Source organism: Euprymna scolopes, chromosome 19 (genome assembly GCF_053919585.1).
Source record: "Euprymna scolopes isolate OS-2025 chromosome 19, ASM5391958v1, whole genome shotgun sequence".
NCBI classification, from domain to species: Eukaryota; Metazoa; Mollusca; class Cephalopoda; order Sepiida; family Sepiolidae; genus Euprymna; species Euprymna scolopes.
The window spans coordinates 111,090,637-111,116,113 of NC_136500.1; the positions used below are offsets into that span (position 1 = coordinate 111,090,637).

The 25,477-nt window shown below is 32.9% G+C and overlaps 1 long non-coding RNA gene across 1 annotated transcript; it reads right to left on the minus strand.

The window, feature by feature from the left end:
• Positions 1-1,760: 1,760 nt before the first annotated feature.
• Positions 1,761-24,671, minus strand: LOC145240172 (uncharacterized). The gene is made up of 2 exons (XR_013862504.1): positions 23,639-24,671; positions 1,761-3,126 (listed from the first exon to the last, which is right to left on the minus strand). It is a non-coding gene; the product is annotated as an uncharacterized LOC145240172 (long non-coding RNA).
• Positions 24,672-25,477: the final 806 nt, after the last annotated feature.

The following is a 25,477-nucleotide window of genomic DNA, read 5'->3' on the forward strand; positions in this document are numbered from 1 at the left end:
AAAAGATAATTATCAGACAACACCGTTTTCATAGAAATACCTTTTATTTGGGTTGTGTTGAAAAGGAATTAAAACAGCTAAGATCCAATCTTTGCCATTTAGTAGATTTACCATATCATTGGCTATTTGGGAAAATATATTTGGTCGAGGTTGATGCTGTAAGAAGTAGTCTGGCGATTCTTGTGTTCCGACCCCTGGGCTTTTGATTGACTAGTGTGCCAACCACTCCAATAGTACACCTGTCTAAATACAGAAAAAGAATATAGTATATAAAAATATGTTACTGATCCATTATTTTTTCCGTAGTTACCAGTAGAGCCAAATCTTTGTGTATGTTCTATCATAAACTATCCATACCTCAACATATCAAACTGTATAAAAAACTGTACATTCATAAACTATCACATGCATTTTCCGTTTATTCACCAGATTTTGTGCCTATTTTGAATCATCATTTGTCTTTATCGCCGCCATATTTATCTTGACGAAAATTCAAAGTTTTGTTTGCCTGTTTGCTTTCTATTTTTGTTTGTTTTTCGATATTTAAAATTTGAACCGACAACTTTATGGCAAAAAATGCGGGGTACTATTTTCCTTTCTTTCAGTCTTTTTTTTTTTTTTTGTACTTTCTCTCTTACTTTTCTTTCTTATTTTTATCAAGAATGGAATTCGAAAACTTTTACAACGTAGGCGGAAAGGTCATAGAAAGCCGAGAAAAATACTTTGATTATATATATATATATATATTACGTTAGATTGTTTGAAACAGGAAAAATGGAAGTTAACAAAGTCAGTCAAATTTTAAACAAATAAAATGACAAAATTAATCATTTTATTTACTATATCTCCCTTCAATCTAGCCCCCCTCTCTCTCTTTATATATATATATATATATATATATATATATATATATATATATATATATATATATATATATATATATATAAACTCTTTTTCTCTATCCTCATTTCTCTCTTTTCTCCAACTATGATTTTAGTAGTATTAATACTAATGGTGACATTTTCTATCGTTCATAATAAGGTAATTCATTTTTCTGTTTTATAGTTAATTACATTAATTTGAAGTGTTAATAGACACAAACACACACATAATGCCTACTAGACAATAGCCCGACTGTTTAAACTTTCTCTGTACAGGGGTTTGTCAGGAGAACCTGGCATAAAGATAATTTTCTTTACAAGTAAATCTTGACCAAATATTTAGTCTTCGTGGCCCAAATAAGATCTCGTTATAGTCAATCCGCACTGGCTTTTAAAAGTAACGATACGCCTTCTTTAAATGATGTTACCTTAAGTAATAGCACGAAACTGGATACTCCACCAGACTAGATGAATTCTTGTCGTGGATATCCACTACGACCAAAAGATCACAAGGAACATACACTATAACATATTTAAATGGTCAACTGAGGTGGAAAAATTATGTTCTCAACTTCTTTATTAACTCAATGTTTGAGAGGTAAATGGAGAACTTTAATGGAATGTATCTTATACGGAGATTAAGTGTTAGCTTAAGAAAAAGGGCCCGTTGATTTCTGAGAACTTCGACTAAAATAAAATGAAACAAAAAAAAGGGAAATAGAGCGAGTGAGATAGAGAGAGAGTGAGAGAGAGAGAGGAAAGAGAGAGCCTGCGAATGTGTAAATAAAATCGGAAGGGTCAAATATCAATGGAAACTTAGTAAGAAATGAGTGAATTGGTGTGTAAATTTCAAATTATGAGTAACCAAAACAATAAAAATTAATTTTGTAAGCATTACACAATGCTCTAACCAATATTTTATTATGCATTTTTGTGATTAAAATACATAGAAAAAAGACTTAGGGCAGCAATTATCCACTGACATGTGTTTTGTCGTCTACGACTCATCAGAGTGGCTGAATCTAGCGATATTCGAAATCGGGACCCCACGGTAATGAACCTAAACCCCTCACCGCTCATCCATCTGGCACGACTGTTTGGATATATCGCGATTTACTTAGATGTTGTTTGTTTTTGTTTTTGCGATACGTTTTGAATGAATTCAATTATTAGTATATTAAAAAAGCTTGTAACCTCAAGTTTTTCATGGAATGTTTAAGGATGAGCACCATTAGTCACACAACTTACATCAAGCCAATAATCCAATTCTTGCCAAACGCATCACAGCATTGCATTGTCAATGGTTGCAACAACTTCTGTTATTCGAACCTTCAGTTCAGCCATGTCTCTTGGAATGGCAGGCACATTGACCAGTTCTTGCACAAATCCTCACAATCTGCAGGGTGTGAGATTTGGAGATCTGGGAGGCAGGGCATGAGATTGTGATCATCTTGTCCAGATCATCTAATCCATCTGTATGGCAGTGTTGTGTTCAGAAACTGTCTAACACTGAGGCTCCATTGTGCTGGCGCCTCATCCTGTTGGAAAATGAAGTCATCAGACTCTTTCTCACTCAATTTATCCATTAACCAGTTTTCAGCATGTTGAGGCACATTTCACCAACGACTGTTGCTCTTTCAAAGAATAGTCCATAGACAGCTTTCTTCGACATAGCACAAAACACATTTACCTTTGGAGAATGTTGCTGATGCTCAAGAAGTGAGTTCTCAGTATATGATAATGTTATGCTTGTTACCTTTGCCATTTATGTGGAAAGTTGTCTCATCGCTAAAAACAAGCCAGTTGTCAAATCCGTCATCTTCCATCTTCTGTTGCATTGTAATGTAAAAGTCAGGACGAGCTGGTTTATCAGTGTCCTTCAATTTTTGGATTGACTGTATAGCTTGTAAGGTGTCATATGCAGTTGTCTTCTTAAGACATGCCAAACAGTTGTTGTAAGACGTTGAAGTTCCCTCCTGGTTCTTCTGATCAATTTATGGGGGCCCCGCTGGAAGGCAGCTTGAACTTGTTCAACTACATCTGAAATTGAGGGGCGTCCTGTTCTCTTATGTGGGCTTAAGCATTCATCCGCCATGAATTTACCATCACACTATGGACTTCCTTTCTGGTGGCTGTTTTCCAAATTATTTGTGAAATGCACGTGAAACAAGTGTCCATAATTCAATTTCTGCAAATTCAAACACACAAGACGCCTTTTATGGTTGAGTGAACGCCAGTATTGGATCTGAAAAGAAAAAAAAAAATCAACAACTTTACAAAAACTTAATAAATTTAGCTTTAAAATGGCACGACTTTCATCTTTTCATAGTTAAGCAGATATGAGGACTTGAAATGTAGCAAAGACTTTTGGAACACTATATATATATATTCAACGTTATTTCATGTGGTTAATGGTAGCCGAATGGATACGGTCTTGCTAATCGAGACAGAGATGGCTCGTGTTGCCGAATTTGAATCTGTCGACTGATGTTAATCGTGACATCCTGCACTGAAGATTCCCGAAAGGATGAAACACTAGTGTCTGTAGGTATTTAATTATAGTAAAAAAAATAAGTATGACAGCCTCTTTAAGAAACTTGTTTCTTATCGTTGAGCACTTTCAGTTGAATTTAGTCGGTCAATTTAGCTCTTATGCATAGATCATCGTATAACGATTAGATCACTGTCTGACTTACGTAAAGAACATTTAAAATTAAAATGTTTAAATTCAACGTTATTTCACGCGGTTAATGGTAACCGAATGGGTACGGTTTTTGCTAATCGAGCCAGAGATGGCTTGTGTTGCTGAGTTTGAATCTGCCGACTGGTGTTAATCGTGACATCCTGCACTGAAGATTCCCAAAAAGATGAAACACTAGTGTCTGTAGGTATTTCATAATTATAGTAAAAAAAAATAATTATATATATATATATATATATATATATATATATATGCAATAAAAAATCTTGTTATTGAAAATTTATTCAAATTTAAAAAAACAATATTGTAAACTTGTAAGGAAAGTATACAAAATTTTAATCATCAGACAAAGAGTACAAATAAACTAGAAAAACTTTATTCCGTGGAGTTTCGAAGAATGCAATTGTTCTCATCAGAGGGAAGAGGTTTGCAAAATATACAATAATTTTTGCAGATTAATGCATTAAAGGAAACAAACAATATGAAATCAATCATATTTGCATCAAAAAAGTTATTTAACAGTTAGTGGTAGTTTATAGGGACCCAATGAGATTAAGAAAGCAAGAAACGGGAAAAAAGGGGGAAAAAGGATATGATAAAATTCCAATAAGAAAATCCAGAACAGGATAAATCCGAAATGAGTCCATTAAAAATCCATTTGGTAATCTATAAGAAAACAGAATTATAAATGGCCAGGGTTAATAACAACTTCCAGAAAAACCATCAGATCATGGAGAAGTAGTTTCATTTTTTTTTTTATATAAAACGTTTTTACAAAAGTAACGTAGAGAAAAGTGTTAAAGTGGAGACTCAAATTGAATACATATATATATATATATATATATATATATATATATATATATATATATATATATATATATATATATATATATACTAGCATGGGTGCCCGGGTGTTTAGAAGTGTATGTTGAGCAAAAAAAAAAAAAAAAAAAGCGGTCAATTTTTTAAACTTTGACTCCTATTATGACCCCTTAACATTTATTGCTTTGGGCTCAAATTGAGTTATAAAGTTAGATCCATGTCCAAGGAACCTATATCTAAAATTTCAAGTGTTTAGACCCAAAATTGGTGAAGGAGTTTGGTAGAGTTCTCAAAGGTCAAATCATTGAACTTTGACCCCTTAACAGCCAAATTTCAGTACCCTGTATATCAAATTTTGAGTCTGTAGACTGAAAATTAACAAAGTTATTGCAAATGAAAATGTTATCAGACACACAGACACGTTCACTTTTATAGATATATAGACTAGCATGGGTTCCCGGCGTTGCCCCGGTGTTTGTAGGTGTATGCTGAGAAAAAAATAAAAGTCAATTTTTTAACTTTGACCCTTATTATGACCCCTTAAAATTTATTGTTTTGGGCTGAAATCAAGTCATTAAGTTAGATCCATGCCCAAGAAACCTATATTTAAACTTTCAAGTGTTTATACCTAAAATTGTCGGAGAAGTTTGGTAGAGTTCTCAAAGGTCAAATCGTTGAACTTTGACCCCTTAACAGCCAAATTTCTGACAGAAAACAGATCAAATAGATTTTCCCAAATCTCAGTACCCTGTATATCAAATTTCGAGTCTGTAAACTAAAAATTGACAGAGTTATTGTGTAGGAAAATGTACACAGACAGACAGACACACAGACAGACAAAAAGACACGTTCACTTTTATAGATATATAGATATATATATAAAAATGTATGTATGTATGTATGTATGTATGCTGTACTAGTGGCGAAGCTAACATCTCTCTATTTTATGTGCTGTGTATTTTGGATTGTTTTACTCTTTTATTCATGTTGAATTCACCTATTCGTAACAACCATCATCATCGTCATCATGAATGCTCCTTCATGTATATTCTACATGTACGTGTATGTGTACGTGTGTGCATATGTATGTACATGCGTGTATGTATGCATGTATGTGTGTATGTGCATGTTGTCTTGTGTGTTTGTGTGTGTTCTTGCGTATGTGTGTTTGCGTTCATCTGTATGTATGCATGCTTGTATGTGTACATGTATATGTTTATTTCGATATGTGTGTGGGGTGGAGAGGACTCCCAAAAGCCTTGTTAAGGCAACCCCTCTGGGTGAAGCAAATCTCTGATTAAAAAAAAAACATAAAGCGGGAGACTAGTACCCGCATTAAGCTGGTCTGCAGTTTGACTTGTTGCTGGCTATCTTGCTCATGCTTGTTGCTGGATCTCAACATTTTGTAACAAGAGAGAGACTTAGCTGTCGTACAAAGCTAAAACTCTGTAACATAATCTTTGTATAGATACTTCCTCCGGCATTTGTCTATAAAAAATTGTCCGTGGCGATGGAAAAATCGTTGAACGCATGTATCCCTGAAATGCTGGAAGCATGTAATAATTGATCTGCCATCATTTTATATATGTATATGTATGTATGTTAATATATGTACTAGTGTATGTATGTGTGTGTGTATATCTATTTGTATATGCATGCATATATGTATGTGTGTATATATTTTTATGTATTTATTTATTTTTGTGTATATATGTTTATGTGTGTTTGTATGTATATACGTATATATATATATATTTGTGTGTATGTATGTATATGTATATGTATATATGCATATATATGTATGCATATAAGTGCATATATATGTATGTGTAGGTATATGTAGGTAACTTTATTTGTATGTATGTATATGTGCATACATGTGTACGTATATGTATATGAATATGTATGTATATGTGTGTATGTATTTGTATATGTTTGTATATATGTGTATGCATATGCATGCATATGTGTGTATGTATATGTTTGTATGTATGTGTGTATGGATGGATGTGTGCATGTGTGTATGTTTATGGGTATGTATGTGTGCATGTGTGTATGTTCATGGGTATGTATGTGTATGTATGTGTGTATGTGTATATATATGTATGTATGCCAAGAACCGTCTTCAATGTCATGTCTGCTTGAGCGTGTGAATTCGCTGGCAGGACTAAAAGAAAAAAAAGGTTATCTTCGGGCTCATGGACTTTCAGTGACAGAGGGAGTGGCACTCGTCTGACAAGACGTTCAATCATCATGATAACTTAGCCATGCTGACGGCGGCTGATAGCCAGAAGCATGCTTGTCTACCGATAACTTTTATGTACATAAAAGTATTTAAATATTTAAAAAGAAAATTTTTAAAAACATAACGATAACAAATCTTACACACACGTGCACGCACATATACATTTATTATTATTATTATTATTATTATTATTATTATTATTATTATTATTATTATTATTATTATTATTATTATTATTTCAAGTCAAGAATATTAAGAATGAATTATAACAGGGTTTATACAAGAGTGCTCAATATAAACTAGATTAACATATACTTTTTTATTTCTTTTTACATAAACAGGTATATATCGCTACACAATCATAAGTATGTTTCACTCAACTAGTTATAGATAACTAGAAACTTCATCAGATGACGTTGCTTTTCCAAAAGTTCAGTTCTGAATGGATTTTAAAGAAAGTGCACAGAAGTTCTGATCAGGAGAGCAATCACATGTTATTAAAAATCAAATTAATATAAAATAAAAATAGCGGCATTTAGTGAATGAAAAATAAAAATAAAAGACAAAGCAATAAGAAAACAAGCAAAATATAAAGCACAAAAATTACTAGAAAATAGAAAAATTTGCATAACTTTCAAAATATTTGTTCAAATTCCACAAAAAATCATGTAAATAAGGCACCTTGTTATGCTCTTCCAGTGTACCAAATTTCATTTCTGTACGTTTTATAGCAATTTCAAAATGAAAAAAAAAGTATTGACCTGCAATAAAGCGATACACAGTGTTTATAACAATATGTCTGGTTTAAAAATCTAGGGAGGTTATTCTATATTTTTGGGAAAAGATTTTGTGGTTATATAAACGATGTCTTTCGTTATTTTTTATTATCCAAAATGCTTGAGTTCTACAATTACAGTTTTCTTTACTCTTAAATATCTTATTTCTATTCTATACGATTAACTGGAGGCAAAATCATTTGGTGAGTTTTAGGTGCTAATCAGTCGAAATCCTTGTCCCTGTAGATAGGTATTTTTCAACATGTTTTTTTTTTACAAAGAAAAAAGATATTCATATAAAGCTCTCAGATACAAATGTTTGATGTTTTACCTCCTGGTTCAAATATATATGAACATAGTGGGGAGCCTACCTTTGAACATACAACATAAAGCTTCCCATTGTTAAAGCAAGGTGAAGTCAATTTGAAACCAACCACTACCAAGCTTATGTGTACTGATTTATGGTAATCGTTCAAATAAGAGCAACATTCATTTTATATGTACCATAAGAAAAGCGAACATGAGGATATATTAAGAGTCGAATTTGCAGCACAGATTTGATTAGTAAACATATTTTGTGTAACGGATGCGTGAAATTAATTGATTAAAAAAAAAGAAAGCAAACGAATTAATTCAACCACAAAACGAAAAAATTAAAAAAAAGGAAAGAAACTAAAATAGAAAAAGAAAACTAAAAAAAATTTTTTTATTTAATTTCTTTGTTGTGGGTAGGTACAAATGTGATTGCTTCAGTAGAAGAAATATAAAAAAAATGATTTTTATTTATGTGCCGAAACAAGTAGTATTGAAAAATCTTTCGGTGTTATGCATAAACAAAATATATTTCAGAATTTATCGTGGGGTGTCAGTTTTCTACAGGGTGAAACGATAAATTTGTCGCCCTAAAGGAAACAACACTACAGCTTTATTTTAAAACTTTTATTGAAAAAATCAATTCAGATAACTTGATTATGTAGTAAAGCGGAAATTTATCCAATGTAGCAGCCTTCAGCTTCAATCAATGCCTTGGTACGGGTACGGAATTAGGAGCGTGCATTTTCCACAAGCACCGGTGGGAGCTCAGCGAATACTTGGTGGATGGTGGCGATCAAGTTGGCTCTTGGTGTTGTGGAAGGTCATGTTAGTGATGTTCTTGATGTATGACAAAACGAAGTAGTCCAGCTGGTTCAGGTCCTGCTGTCAGACACAGAGTCTGCAAGCGGCCACTTGATTGCACCAGGGGATCACCACACTTTTCAGTACATCCAAGTACACTTTGGTGTTGACTTTCAAGACGACTTCGAAGATGTGGGGTAGCATGATGTGGCTCTCACTTGAAACCACACCAAAGATCATAACCATGGCCGGAAACTTTGTTGAGCTGTGCCCTCAAGCATTGAACCATCGCATTTTGAGGGTGCTAGCAATGATCCTGTTGTCATAACTTGGATCGGTAGAGAGCATGAGTTGTACAGTAGCGCATCTCCTATCCCGCTCATTGAACATTGTGTCACTTTCAGACATGATAGCAGGCTCCTATCACTCTTGGGATTTATACACAATTGGCCAACTAGTAGATGGTTTGCAACAAAAAAAGAAAACTGGTTTTCATCAAACGTCAATGGAATCATGTCGTCTTTTCTAGGGCGACAAGTTTATCGTTCCACCCTGTACATAAACGGCTTTCTATTTCCTGGTCTTTCTAGTGTTTGGAGCAGTTAAGCATTTTTTAAAACTTTCATTCATCCCAAATGAGATCTAAGGAGTTACTATGAATTAGCACATCCTAATTAGGGAGTTGTGTAGTAAGATGCCTGTTTACATTGCATGTAACCTTCTGGAGACTGGTACAGTATGGGAAACAGAAAGTAAGGAGAGAATTCCAAAAGCGGCCAGTTTGAAGAAAAAAAAGCTATTAGAGTCATAAGGCCTCCAGTATCTACTTATATATCTACAATAAAGGGTATTTTTTTGCTGACTGGCAAATTGATTGGGGGTATTTACATGCATGAGTGTAGCAAATTCATCAGAGCATATTTCATTAAAGTACTTGACAAACAAGCACAGGAATGCAACATTGAAGTGATGGGACAGGGGCTGGAGTTTCGTTGATAGTATGAGACTTATTAGATTAGAGGCTCTTTTTTTTTTGGACTAGCTCAGATTTGACAATACATCATACATGTGAGAACGGTGACTTTGTATAAGCACGTAGATATCTACCTGCTGATACAATTCTCTGCCTATATAAGAGCCAGGTGCGTCCAAGGATGTAGTATTGCTGCCACATCTGGGCTGTAGCTGCTAGGAATACCTTATTCTGCCTTGACAGAGTTCAGAATAGATTTTGTAGCCTAATGGGGGATTTCCTTTTCTCTTCCCTGCAACCTCTTTCTCATAGAAGAGACGTTGCAAGCCTGTCTCTGCTTTATCGTTATTTTTAAGTACTAGTCTGGGCTCCAATCTATAGTCCCTCCTCATCAAACTTTCATGAGAAACACTTGTCTAGCTGAAAACACTATCAATAATTTCCCCCACTCTTTATCTGTGCTTAAACCGAAATGTAGATTCCATGCACAAAGCTTTTTCTTAGAACTGCACACCTATGGAACTCTATTCCGTTTTCCAACTTTCTAGCTGACTACAATATTGTCATCTTCAAGTCCAACATAAACAAGTTCTTGATGAGCCGTTCCCTTAAGTAATCCAATTTACCAAATTTACACTTCTAACGATTACTGTGATATTGTTCTCTTGACCACTGTACACTCTTTAACACTTATCCTTGAGTGGCCTTTTGGCTTTGATAAGTGGTAACTCCTTTGTTAAAAGAAAAAGAGGGAGTCGATTTTTTATGCAGTAGCATTGCCAATGTTTTCTAACTGGTGATAGTGGAGTGGGTTATTCTACATTCGTAGTGTGTGGTTCTATGACGTCGTCATTCGAACATATGTTATTAGTAAAAAAAGTTAACCGTTCTAAAAAGTTATAATAACCCTCAAATGGTGGTTTTACTCAACAAAAATGTAAAATGTACATATTATACTGGCCCCATTTTTAGTTTATAATGTATAATGTTGACAAATTAGGAGAGATAACTTATCACGATTTTTTTTTTTTTCAAAAATATTTCTTTGGAAGAAAGTTTTTCTAGGAAACAAAGATATTAACAAAAAATAGCATCAACTGATTTTACCCCAAATTCAGAATAATTGAAACCGAAAATTATTTTTTTAAATATATTAATACACGATGAAATGCACATAACATTAATGAGCAACAATAAAACCATCATTATGGTTTTATTTTTTCTAATGTTGTGAAATTAATCCCCTAATAACAATTCTAAAATAATTATGAGTCTGTTTTTTCCCTGCCTGACTAGAATCTTAATATTTGTGTTTGTGATTTAGAATAGTAGGCTACATCCAAGAAATTGCGAATAGACATGAAACACTTTCAAAAACAGAAGTCATTAATGGTAACTTATTTTTATAACGTTAGTAACTTCTTACATGAAGTAGAGCAATATCAGTAAAAATAAGTTCATTAACAATGAATAAATCAACTTCATAAAAACTCGTTGTTAGAAATTGGCGCACAAAACTTGACGAGGGTCCCAGAAATTATAACTTCTGACAGAAAGTCCACTATAGATATACGACGACAGTGTTTTTTCTTATTGTAGTCACCGAAATTATTAAGAGTAAAATGTCCTTTTATGGTAAGTGTCTTTGGAACGATGGGGTTTTTTTAAGCATCAATAACTGAATAATGAGTCGAGAAATTAATTACTGTAAACATTAGAAAATATTCACCATTTTGAATCAGTTGACGTAGTCTGCAAGCAGTTCACCAATTAGCTATATTCTTATAATTCAAAATATGCAAAGAAAAATATATGAAATAGAGAGCTAGGGCGAGTAAAGAATGAAAGGGAGCTTTCATTATTCAGGTTGGAAGGGAGCTTTCATTATTCAGGTTGAAAATGTATCGTAGGCTAGAGCGTAACATAGAAATGTGAAAAATTAAAGATAAATTATATTAATGCAAAAGCATAATCCTATGAAAAGTTTTCCGGTGACACTTCGCACAATAGAAGTAGATTTTAGAATGAGAGTAAAAAATAGTTGCAACCTTGGCTGTAAAATTCTGTGTTGAGAGAAGTAGCTTACCTGATTAAAATCTAAGAATTTTTTAAAAGGAACAAAATGGACGCATATTTTCTGGAAACACACACACACACACGGAATTGATATAAGAGGCTGGTAGAACAAATTAGCATATGGAGATTTTGGTTTAAAATCTATAAGCGTCAATGAAATCGGAAAAAAATACTTTGTTTTGTTATATAGAAATAATGTATCTATCTCTGCTCGTCGAACAGATTGCTTTTAGTACAATCTTCCTGGCTTCTTTGTGGCGATTGTAATATGCTATGGATTTTCGCTTTTTTATGAAAATTATTTTTATTGTCTAACATTTTGGCAATGTCTGCATGTCAATGCTTTGTCAGGACATGCTATGTTCAAACAGTAATTATATGCATTCTTTTTGATCTCGGCCAATGTAGTAGTTTTTATAACAAGTGTTTCTCTGTTAAATATCTTCGTCTACATATGATATTGTGTAAGCTAACTTCTTCCTGTCGGTTATGATTTTTCAATATAATAACATCAGTTTACAGTTACGGTTTATGCATTCATTTTTGGTTCTATGACTTTCAATTTTTACTTTTTCTATTACTTCAACACCACTATATAATCCAACTGCGTATCATACTGCTGTCTGTCTCATTTCTGATTGCAAAATTAATAGTCTAATAGTAGACTGAGTAAATAATCGTCTTATTATTAACTGAATAATTGATCGTCTTATAATTGACGAAGTAATTGAATTTAACCTAGGCGGAGTAATTATTCGCCTTATTATTAACTGAGTAATTGATCGTCCTATTGTTTACTGGGTAATTGATCATCTTATTATTAAAAAAGTAATTGATTGTGTTACTTTTGATTGAGTAATTTATCGCCTTATTATTAACTGAGTAATTTATTGGCTTATTATTGACTGAGTAATTGATCGTCTTATTATTAACTGAATAATTATCGTTTTATTATTGACTAAATAATTGATCATATTATTGACTAAGTAATTGATCGTCTTACTTTTGACTGAGTAATTGATCGTCCTATTATTGACTGAGTAATTCATCATCTTATTATTGACTGAGGAATTTATTGCTTTATTATTGACTGAGTAAGTGATCGTCTTATTATCGATTGAGTAATTTATCATCTTATGACTGATTGAGTAATTTATCAGCTTATTATTGACTGAATAATTTATCAGCTTATTATTGACTGATTAATTTATCGGCTTATTATTGACTGAGTAATTTATCGTCTTATTATTAAATGAGTAATTTATCGCCTTATTATCGGTTGAGTAATTTGTTGACTTATTATTGATTAATCGTCTTAATATTAACTGAGTAATTGATCATCTTATTATTAATAATGTAAGTTATCGCCTTATTATTGAATGAGTGATTTATCGTCCTATTATTGATTGAATAATTTATCGTCTTATTATCGACTGAGTAATTTATCATCTTATTATTGATTGAATAATTTATCGTCTTATTATCGACTGAGTAATTTATCATCTTATTATTGATTGAATAATTTATCATCTTATTATTGACTGGGTGATTTATCGGCTTATTATTGACTGAATAATTTATCATGTTATTATTGACTGAGTAATTTATTGTGTTATTATTGACTGAGAAATTTATCGTGTTATTATTGACTGAGTAATGTAGAGCATTATTATTGACTGAGTAATTTATCGTCTTATTATTAACTGAGTAATCTATTGGCTTATTATTGACTGAAAAATTTATCGGTCTTAATTGACTGAGTAATTGATCGTCTTACCTTTGACTGAGTAATGCATCATCTAATTATTGATGATGCAATTTATCGTCTTATTATAGTCTGAGTAATTTATGGCTTTATTATTGACTGAGTGATTTATTATCTTATTATTGACTGAATAATTGATCGTCTTATAATGTACGAAGTAAGTGATTGTTTCATTATTGAGGAAATAATTGATCTTCTTATTATTGGCAATAATTGATCGTTTAATAATTGACGAACTAATTACTTTGAGGAGTAATTGATTGCCTTATAATTGACTGAACAATTGATCGACTTATGATTAACGAAGTAATTGATCGTTTTATTATTGAAGTCGTACAATTGACAAAGTAATTGATCTTATTATTATTGCCGTAGTAATTAATCGTCTTATAATTGATTGAATAATTTATCATTTTATGATTGACGAAGTAATTGATCGTTTTTTTTATCGAGGAATTAATTTATCGTCTCATTATTGACTGAATAATTGATCGTCTTATAATTAATGAAGTAATTGATCGTCTTATTGTTGACTGAGTAATTGATCGTTTATTATTGACAGAGTAATTGATCATCTTATTGACGGAATGATTGATCCTCTAATTATTGATTGCGTAATTGACTGTGTCATTATTGATTGTGTAATTTATAATTTCATTATTGACTGAAAAATTGATCGTCTCATTTTTTTGTGATAGTGTGTGAAGAATTTATTGTCTCATTATGAACGGAGTAATTGATCATCTTATTATTGACTGAGTAATTTATAGTTTCATTATTGACTAATGTGTAATTGATCGTCTTATTATAGACGAAGTAATTGATCGTTTAATTATGAATTGATTAAAGAATCTAGCGTTTTATTATCGACGGAGTTAATGATCGTATCTTTGTTGACTACTAAGTAACTGGTTGTATCATTATTCAGTGATTATCTAACCACGGACGGAGTAATTGATCGTATCATTATTGCCTGAGTAATAATTATTACTCACTGAATAATTGATAGTCTTATTATTGTCTGAGTAATTGATCGACTCACTATTGATGGAGTAATTGAGAAATTCATTGACTGAGTAATTGATCTGACTGAGCAATGGATTGTATTACTATTGACGGAATAATTGATCGTCTTACTATTGATAGAATAATTTATCGTATCATAATTGAGTTATTGATCGTCTCATTTTCACTGAGTAATTGATCGTCTCATAATTAATTGATTGATGAATTCATTGTCTTATGGACGGTGTAACTGAGCGTTTTAATATTGTTTGGATAATTGATCGTTTCATTATTGATTACTGAGTATTGGATCTTATTTATATTGAGGGAGTAATTGATCGTCTTATTATATCTGGAGTAATTGATCGGCTCATTAATGACTGAGTAATTTATCGAATTTAACCTAGGCGGAGTAATTATTCGTATCATTATTAACTGAATAATATATTACCTCATTATTTATTGAGCAATTGATCGTCTTCTGGACGGAGTAACTAATTGTTTCATCATTTACTGAGTAATTAATAGAGTATCACTTTTCATTGATATATTTATCCCCTTATTGTCCAACCTACTTTCGAAATGCATTAAGCATATGTTTTGTGACAATTTATCCTTAGAAAAATATTTATAAAAATAAATAATTATGACATTAGTCAGGCTTTTAATTCAAACTTAACACAATACATAATGATATTTCTTATATAACAACAACTATAAATCCGGGATTATTTATTTAGTTGATGTGTTTACTGGATGCACTTGGATTATTGGCGAATCAGTGTTATAACTGCACCGTACAAATTAAAATATCATATAACCAGTCTATAATTTTATGTAATTTGTCTATAATGAGAAAGTCAACTAAACTGTTCTTGCATTTCGTGTTCGTTCAGATTAAAAAGTCTAAGTCTTTGATGAACAGCACTAAACCAAAAAAAAAAAAAGAAGGCTGTTACTAAAGAATCTAATAAATCTCAAATCGCAAAACCGGCCAAAAGTCACCAAAGAAAACAAAGAAGTCCATTGTTATTGTTACTGGAAGATGAAGTAAATTCACCAAAATCGAATAGATCATGTGGAGATGCGTTATTTGCCCAATGGACACCGTTCTTGGCTACAGAATCAGATCTATTGTAGTCATTTACACACAAATACTGCTACAAAAGGAATGGATATAATCAACTTATTGGCATAGTACATAAGCGAGGGATTACTCTTCCCAGAAAGATGGACCTAGAGATCTTGTTAGATCCTCCATCTAAAAAGAAAAATTGATATAAAACCAATAGGGGACGTAAGTCTTTTTAGTGCTTGCTGATAACCTTCTTAGAACTGGAGACTAAAACAAAAATATACAATTCGCAAACCATTTTGCAATCAAATAGCCTGCTCTAGTTGTGAACCCATCATGGTGCACCGAGATGAAGTTTCACATACCTCCCTGCAGTGACTTAGTCCATAATATATTGTAATCTACATTGCACTATAAAGAACCTACTGTTGATTTTATAAAATTACTTTTTATATATAATGGCTTGAATTAAAGTTTAAAGTGAAAAAGTCAAGTCTCATGCTTCAATTGTGCTCTGAACAGAAACATTCATTTCGAACACGCCCCTGTCATATCAAAGAACCTACTATTGATTTTATATGTCGGGCCTTTCGGCTTGTGTAGTAATACAACTTCTCAAATGCACCTATACGGTTAGGCTGTGTAAGGTGTTAACTTTAGTCAAAATCGCTTGCTCCTTCTTTCATTGGATTATTTTGACTATCGATTATCGATACTTATCAAAGACATTCCGATTCGAAACCTGTTTAAGAACACCGCCAGGTACATAAAGTACTTTCATGTGAAACTTCATAAAAATCGACGTAGCGGTTTTCGAGTCCATACAAAACACATACGCGCACACACACACACACACACACACGCACAAACAAAGTTCCTTTTATATGATAGTAGAGATAGAGATATCGGAAAAAACAGAATCTCTGAAAGCATTGTTAAACACCAAATAAAGATGTGCTATCATTAATAAATTTTTATAACCGCTGTTATTAAAAAAGACAACAATAAAAAAGAAGAAGAAGAAGAAGAAGAAAGCGAACTGTTATCCTCTATACTGCAAGACTCTAACTGTGTATGTGAAAAGCCCCTATCCGAATTGGTCCAAAGAATTGGTCCAAAGATGAATCTTCTATAATGGTTGTCGTCATATCTCGACATTAAATACTCGACAGATCATGGTGTTATTGCGGTACGCAGACACATATTCAATACTTCTGACCTTCTGGAAATGTCGAATGCAACAGATGTGCAATTAAAGGTCACTACTCGAACAGTTGAATGTCCACTGTTTTCACAAGTATCCAAGGTAATAAAGTCTTCGATCGCCTATTTTACAACCATCTCAGCTGTTACCATCATGGGTTATTTCTCTTCTGCCATTATTTCCAGACTATTAAATGGACGTATCCATTGCAATCTCTAACTTGGAACTGCTCATTTTAAGCAAGAGACGAACTGTTTAAAGAGTCTAATATGAAACAAATCGATGATTAAGATTTCGAGTATATTTCACCTGTTCATAAAATATATATTATCTTCTTCTACTACTACTACTACTACTACTACTACTACTACTACTACTAACGCCACCACAATATAAATAACAGATGTGGCCACTCAGTCTTAAATGATTAGCCCTCACTTGAGCAGTGAAAGATGCGGAGGAGACCCAATTTTTACTGACAACACCATTAATGAGAATTTAAATCTACCTTTCGAGGTCTTTTTCACTCCAGATCCAAGTCGTATCCTTTACCGAGATGTACCATGGGCGCTTTCGTCTCTATATAAGAAAGACATCATTCTCTTTCCGCGTTTATGCTTTGTGGAACATCCTGCCAGAGGAGGTAGCGATGATGCCTACCAGATCCAGGTTTAAAGTCACCTTAGACAAACATTCAAGTTGTATACAAATGTAGACATCTTCTTCTAATTGTCATTTCAATTTTTCCCCCAATAAATTTGATTAATAATTAAAACCCCCAAATGCATCAGTTAAAATTGCACTAAATTTAGCATGAAAAGCTCTTGGTATGTTATAGGTGATCAAAATAATAAAAAAGTTACTTCTAATAATTATTATTATAGACACTTATGTGCTCCAGAACAAGTGATAAGAATTGTACGAAAGGCTGTATAAAAAGCTCTTAGGATACCAGATGTAATAAAATTAAGAATATTTATTATGATGCTTAAATAACGCCTCAATAACCCTCTACATGAGCTTGACTATAGTACATTCTTTATGGCAGCATTTTGGTTGGAACATCGAATCTGCGCGAGCCTTTTCTAGTCTCACACAAAAGCACACGTTCACATCTCAAGCTATATTACTTGTCACATACATACGCGCACACAAACATACACGCCCACATCCACACACGTACATATATTCACGTTCACGTACATACACTCACATTCACGTGTGCACACACACACGCTAACGTATACACATACACGCACGCATGGACAACGTCACTTCCCCTTTCAAAGGAAATCCACACGTGCGCAAAAGACACACCGGAAACACCTATAAAAGGAAGAGACAAGCTGTTTCCAGCCTTTTCAGACCAGCTTCCTAGCTGGTCGGTCTACGGACCGACAGCGTGCCTTTTCGGCAGGTGCGTGCACGCGCGTACCTCACACCATTTGCTACTATGTGGGACAAAAAGCCAACAGACAGTTTATATGCTTTCTATCTCCATAAGCTGGATTGACATTCTCACTCTATCTCCTCTTCGGCTTTGGTCCATCAAAACAGACATGTGCGCGACTCTCTACTGAGCTTAACCCTCTCTTTCTACAGGCCGGCTTGCCACTTCGCGTTTCTCTATTGCATTCCCCTTTCCTCCCACGCGCGTAGTCGTCAATGGCCGAATGAACATGTGTACACCCAAGACTTTCATTTCTCAACAGAAAATAAACGACATGTCTATTTTATTCCAGCATTTGAGTTCTTTGTTTCCGTCATTCAATTCGTTTCATTATTTTTTCTTATAGCGAGTTAGGGTATTTATATCCTAGTCTTCTACAAATCTGAAACTCATGATTTAAGTGAGAACAGAAAATATTAAAGAGATTGAGGATGTTACAAATACATCTTACACCTGCACACAAAAATAAACTCTATAGAGTATTAGTACCTTTCTAACGTGGCATGTTCGTGGCATCCTCAACTGTTCTCAGAGACCCCAGCACGATATGATGTAAATGAGCGTTTATGCGTGGTGAAAATCCGCGTCCTTTACTAGGTTAGTCTCTTAATATGCACGGACATAGGATGCTGGATCTAGAGTAAACCGTGAACGTCCATTATTATGGTAGTTGTAATTTCTGTGGCAACCATTGACAGAGACAACATCAAAATTTTAGAGAAATCCATTATTGACAATTCCGGTTGTTGTTAGAATTTTTTCCTTATTTCAATTATTGCTGTTGTTGAAATTGTTTTCGTTGTTCCAATTATTGTTGTTCTTGTTGTTGGAATTGTTTTTGTTAGAATTGTTATTGTTATCCCAACTGTTCTTGTTGTTTTTGTTGGAATTGTTGGAATTGTTTTCATTGTTCCAATTATTGTTGCTGTTGTTGTTGTTGTTAGAATTATTTTCGCTGTTCCAATTATTGTTGTTGTTGTTGTTAAAATTGTTTTTATTGTTTCAATTGTAGTCATCGTTCTAATTATCTATATATTAATATGCTTGTCCGTACGGTGTCACGTCATCATCATCGCAAACATTAATTAATGAAACGCGGCATCATCATCGCAAACATTAATTAATTTGAATTATCTCCCTTTATTGTTCACTCTTTATTAGTTAAAAAATTATTAACCCCTTTTATTTTCCAAAACTTCCCGAACAACAACAACAAAAATATATATATATATATGAACTGGATTATTTTAAAGACAATTATGCATAGAAGGTATCGTTCCACAGTTTAAATAGTATTTTACTTACATTTTTAACGATGTCTTCTGTTTATTATTGTAGTGTAATACGGAATGCTTATTCTATTTTATTCAGTAATAAATATATTTTTTACATTTAACGTTACGAGTTCGTTTTTTTTTTTACTGTGCCACTTTATCTTTTTTTTATTTACTTTTGAGTAAGCCTTACATAACAAAAAATATGTTTCGAAATAAATGTTACAAAAGTCAAGAATGACTTTATTAAATAAATCACCAAGTCACCATTCGCAAATACACTGAGTAACACAAAGTCAAAACATATTTTACGTCTTGTTCTGTTTTGCTTTTGTTTTACGGCATATCAATCCTTTTTCGTGTTATTTAATGCCGAATCGAGTAATTTTGTAACATTTAAGCATCTTCACGTTGTTTACATAGTTATTATTTATGTTTTGTCTGTTTTATTTTGCTTCTTTTGCAGGCATTCATCATCTTCTAATGCCCACCGACAGGGCATACATATTTAAATAATATAAAAAATAGACACAACAATTTTTTTTTTATATGAAATAAAACACTTTGTTTCATTACTTGCGATTTAATTTATTTAAAGAAATATTTATTTCCTATTTAAAGATTTTCAGTATATTTTATTTAACTGAAGAAATATTTATTGTTCATACATATATTTTTTCCATTATTTTTATTACATTGTAAGGTGAAGTTTCAGAATAGTTAACCCCCCTCCCCATATTAAGAATGGCTTTCGGCATGATTCTTACAATAGCGGTATCAAAGTTTTTTATTTTTTATTTTAAAACAAACTATAGAAAAAAGATACAAGACGATTGAATTTTTTTTTTCATTAAATCGCTATTTAGGTGAAGGTTCAAAATAGTTAACCCTTCTCCCCATAACCGTTTTTTATGCAGTAAAATACTGTTTCAATAATTATGGTTTAAATAAATATTTATTCCTTATTTAAAGATTTACAGTATAATTTATTTAACTGAAGAAATATTTATTGTTCATACATATATTTTTCCCTTATTTTTTTTACATTGTTAGGTAAAGTTTCAGAATAGTTAACCCCCCTCCCCATATAAAGAATGGCTTTCAGCATGATTCTTACAATAGTGTTATCAAAGTTTATTGATTTTTCTTATTTAACAAAAATTATAAAAAAGATACAAGAACATTTTAAACATTTTTTTTCATTAAATGGTTATTTAGGTGAAGGTTTAGAATAATCAAACCCTCTCCCCTTATTAAGAATGGCATTTTTATTATTTCAGCATGATGCTTACATTTTTCTTAATATAAAAAAAAGATACAAGAAAATGTTAAGCTTTTTTTTAAAATTAAAATGTTAGATCAAAGTTCGGAATAACTTACTTTATAGCCAATTAGCCAGCTGTATTAAAATGTTTTAGCATTTAATACCTAATAAGGTTTTCGCTTCAATTGTCACAAGCAGACAATATCGATTCAAAGGAGGTAATTCGTCAACAATTGTTTTAGCCGAATTTTACGGTAAAGTGTAGTGGACTGGTGGATATATTATACATATCCCCCAGTTTGTATTTATTTGCTTCCCCACTGAGCAAATTAGGCATAAGGCCGTTTTTTAATGTGGAGAGAGAGGGGGGGGGATGGGGACCAGCTCCCGATGGGTGGGAAATGGGAGTTTGATAGGAACTGTTGGTATGAAGGGTTGCCCCTGCATTGACCAAGGTAGATATGTGGGGTTACCCCCACATATGGTCTTTGCTTGCAGTAGGTATTTATTTGCTCCCCCACCGAGCAAATTAGGCACAAGGCCGATTTTTAATGTGAGGAGTGAAGGGAGGGGGAAGGGAAAAAGGGGACCAGCTCCCGAGAGGTGGGAAATGGGAGCTGGTTAAAGGTCAGGCATGTGGGGTTGCCCCCACATCTGGTCTTTACTAATCATAGCTGGTCTTTGCTAGTCATAGCTTGCAGTATCTGTCGGAACAGATACTACACTTTGATCTTGTCGCCCAGGTCGCAAAGGGCGGGGCCAGTGTATATACATATCCCCCAGTTATTCATTTGATAAAAGCAATATTTAATGAGCATGGTTCTTCTTGCCAGGCAATGGGTTTACCTGAACCAACAGGTGATCCTCCAATAGATAATATGACTCAAAATACAAATGGGCCATGTGTTGAATTGTTAAACAATGAACAATTAGAGGTCTTTAATACTATAATCAAGGCTGTCATGGCAACTGAAAAAGTAGCCCCACACAACAATTGCGTCTATTTAGATGCCCCAGCCGGATCAGGAAAAACCTTTTTATTCAACATGTTATATGATTACTTCACCTCCAGCAGTAGTATAACCGCCACTGCAGCATGGACGGGCATTGCTGTAATGCTACTAACTTCAGGGAAAACACTCCACAGTATATTCAAACTACCTGTACCTCTGACAGAAACCAGTGTCTGTAACGTTTCTCCTGTATCAGAGCATGCTTCTTTTTTGAGAAAGGTAATGGTATTCATCATAGACGAAGCCTCTATGATACCTAATCATGCACTGCTTGCTATAGATAGATGTTTGCAAGATATAATGGGTAACGATAAAATATTTGGTGGAAAATTTCTCATACTTGGAGGTGACCAGGCAAATTTTGCCAGTAGTGCCACATGGATCACCTACATCTATTATAGACACCTGTCTTAAAAGATGCCCATTGTGGCATCATTTCAGTCAATTACAACTAACACAAAACGTCAGAACTAACATAAATGAACAGGAGTTTTCTAGATGGCTCCTTCATCTTGGTAATGGTACACTAACGAGCAGTCTTAATGACGTTACTGTAGATGCCATAGATGTTCCTGATGATTCGGTATGTAATGGTTCTCTAATCTCAGAAATATTTGATTGCAGCCCTCAAGAAATGGAAAATAGAATCATCATGACTCCAAAAAATACAGAATGTTTAACAGAAAATGTAGAAATTCTAAATAATCTTCCCGGAGGCATAAATACATATTTAAGTACAGATTACATCTCCGATGATGATGCTGAACTTCAAAATTATCCTATCGAGTTCATAAATTCATTAACTCCATCTGGAATGTCACCTCACCGACTTAATGTGAAAATAGGGGCAATAGTAATGCAACTGCGAAATTTATCCATAATTCAAGGACTTTGTAATGGAACTAGGATGAAAATAAAAGAATGTCATCAAAACAGCATCATTGCTATTTTAATTAATGGATCTAATAGAGGTTCCACAGTTATCATTCCAAGAATTAAGTTAAAGCCAAGTGATACAAATGTTCCGTTTGCATTTCATCGGATACAGTTTGCAATACGATTAGCATATTCACTGACCATCAATAAAGCACAAGGCCAAACTTTGGATAAGGTTGGTATATATCTTCAACAACCTGTATTTTCTCATGATCAACTGTATGTGGCATGTTCAAGAGCTCGATCTAAGCACAGTGTGAAATTTAAGGTAGTGCAACTGCATAGAAATGATAATCAGGGCAGAAAGCGTGGTGTAACATATACTAAGGATATTGTTTACCGTGAAGTGTTATGAAAACAATCAGGAACAGCTATGGAATCTAAAAATTAACTTGGATGTAAATATGATTTCGAAAAAATTTTTTTTAAATTGCTTTCCTTATATTTAAAATTCATAATTTGATGAAAAAGTAGTGTACAGTTTGTTTAACTTTACTTAATTATATAACATTGACATAAATTTGATAGGTACAACCTACCTCACATCATTTTGATTATCGAAAAAGCAGAATTTAACTGTATTTCGTAAGATTTACAGAAACACTTCATTTTCTATGCATGTAATACACAAGAATCTGAATATTATAACAGATTACAATGTTTTTATGGAAAAAACGTTTGTACAGAAAATTAAAGTGTTCTATTTATATTATCAGGAAGTTGTGATGCATTAATTGAAATCTATATCGATAATTCGACTTAAAAAATATTTGTGAATTTCCAAATCTTCATTGAATAAAATTCAAAATAAATAGAAAAGTCTATCACATATGTAAAAGTTGACGGTTGCTTATTTAACTTCATTAAAAGCTATCAAAGTCAACCAAGAGCTGCTCAATATTCTGGCTTAATGGATCATTTAGCAAGGAATGAAGATGGCGAATCTGGTATACCAGTTATTCTACCATCTTCATTTACAGGAAGTCCTAGGAATCTTCAACAACTGTATCAAGATGCAATGGCAGTTTTCTGTAAATATGGAAAGCCAGACCTATTCCTTACCTATATATGTAATCCAAGATGTCCTGAAATATTAAACAACTTGGGGTCATCAGAACTTGCACAAAATCGATGTCAACAATGTCACACAGTTTTTTTTTTTAAATTCACAGTCTAACTCCCCAGAACCTGCTGACTGACCACTATTCTCACTCCAAGCAGCTGATCGACGTCCCTGTCACCGCCTCAATCATCACCACCAGCACTCCCTGACAATATCAACAGCATCAGTTACGATCGCATTGACCTTCAATAAAAGTTTAAACTAAAGTTCTTTGTTCTACTTGCTTCCATACGTTCATTTTTGTAATATAACAATAAGGAATTTCTAACTGATGTATTTTAAAAGATTTTAACTACCGTGGAATTTCCACGGGTCCTACTAGTTATTATTATTGTTGTTGTTGGAATTGTTTTTTTTTTTTGTTGTTGGAATTGTTTTGTGTTGGAATTATTTTTGTTGCCGTTGTTGTTAGAATTGTTTTTGCTGTTAGAATTGTTTTTGTTGTTCCAATTGTTATTGTTGTTGAAATTGTTGTTTTAAACTGGCTTGTAGCACTTTAGTAAATTCCGAAATCGGTTCTATTTTACTAATGTATCCATAAGGAAAAGAAGAAAAAAAGTTTTTGATGTAGACAATAAACATTTCTAAATACAAATAAAAAGAATGAGGAAACTTTTACTTTCTGTAATCATTGAAAAAAAAAAAAAATTCACTCCTTGTAAGTAACTATAAGTTTTTCTAATACTCTCCCGTTAATAATTGTATTCAATGTGTTTTTTAACCTGAAATATCGTTTTTAATGATTTGTCATTTTTTTTTTTTTTTTTTACGTGTAACTTCGTTTCGAATCTTCTGTCGCCACTGATATATATTACACGAAGGGAGTATTTCCTTTTGAAGTACCTGAATGGCCTTTACTAATATTTCGAGCAAGAATCCGTAATTAGCTTTACTGAATGAAAGTTTATGGATAGAGCTGGTATTTCTTAATGTGAGGCTTGTGGTGTATCTTTTGACGTCTGTGCCAGGCGACCGCAGCAGCACTGCAGCACTGCAGCAGCAGTCGGTATTTATGGCTTCATCAACCAATCATATTCTTCTAATGAGGAAAAACTCGGTTGTATTCATATTCATTATGTCAAAAACTATACAAAAACTTTTGATTCTAAGTCCTCCGTTGAAAAAACTTTGCTTGTAAGTCAGTTAATTTCTCTCTCTCTCTCTCTCTCTCTCTCTCTCTCTCTCTCTCTCTCTCTCTCTCTCACACACACACACACACACACACACACATTTAAGATTTTTGTGGGTTTTTTTTCACTGTTATATAGTGAAAAAAAAACCCACAAAAATCTTAAATATGTGTGTGTGTGTGTGTGTGTGTGTGTGTGTGTGTGTGTGTGTGTGTGTGTGAATTCAACGGTAAATCGGCAATATGTTGAACTTAGTGTCCCTAGGAATTTAAAATGCATTCATCTAATTTATTTTTTTTTTTATTATTTTTATGCAAAATACTCAAAGCTTCTTAGGACACACGCGCGCACACACACGTATATATATATATATATATATATATATATATATATATATATATATATATATATGTGTGTGTGTGTGTGTGTGTGTGTGTGTGTGTAATAAACTGTATTTTATTATAATGTAAATAACATCGTATACCAATAACAAATGCAAATTTGCAAAGTTTTATAGGTCAGCTTAAGTAGTATTTAGGTCCAACTTTTAAAATCTCAGAAGATATCTTTCTATGTTAGATTAATCTAATAGTAATAGTTTAAAACTGACAATCAACATCAAAGTGTTTTGTTTTCTTTGCGTTAAGG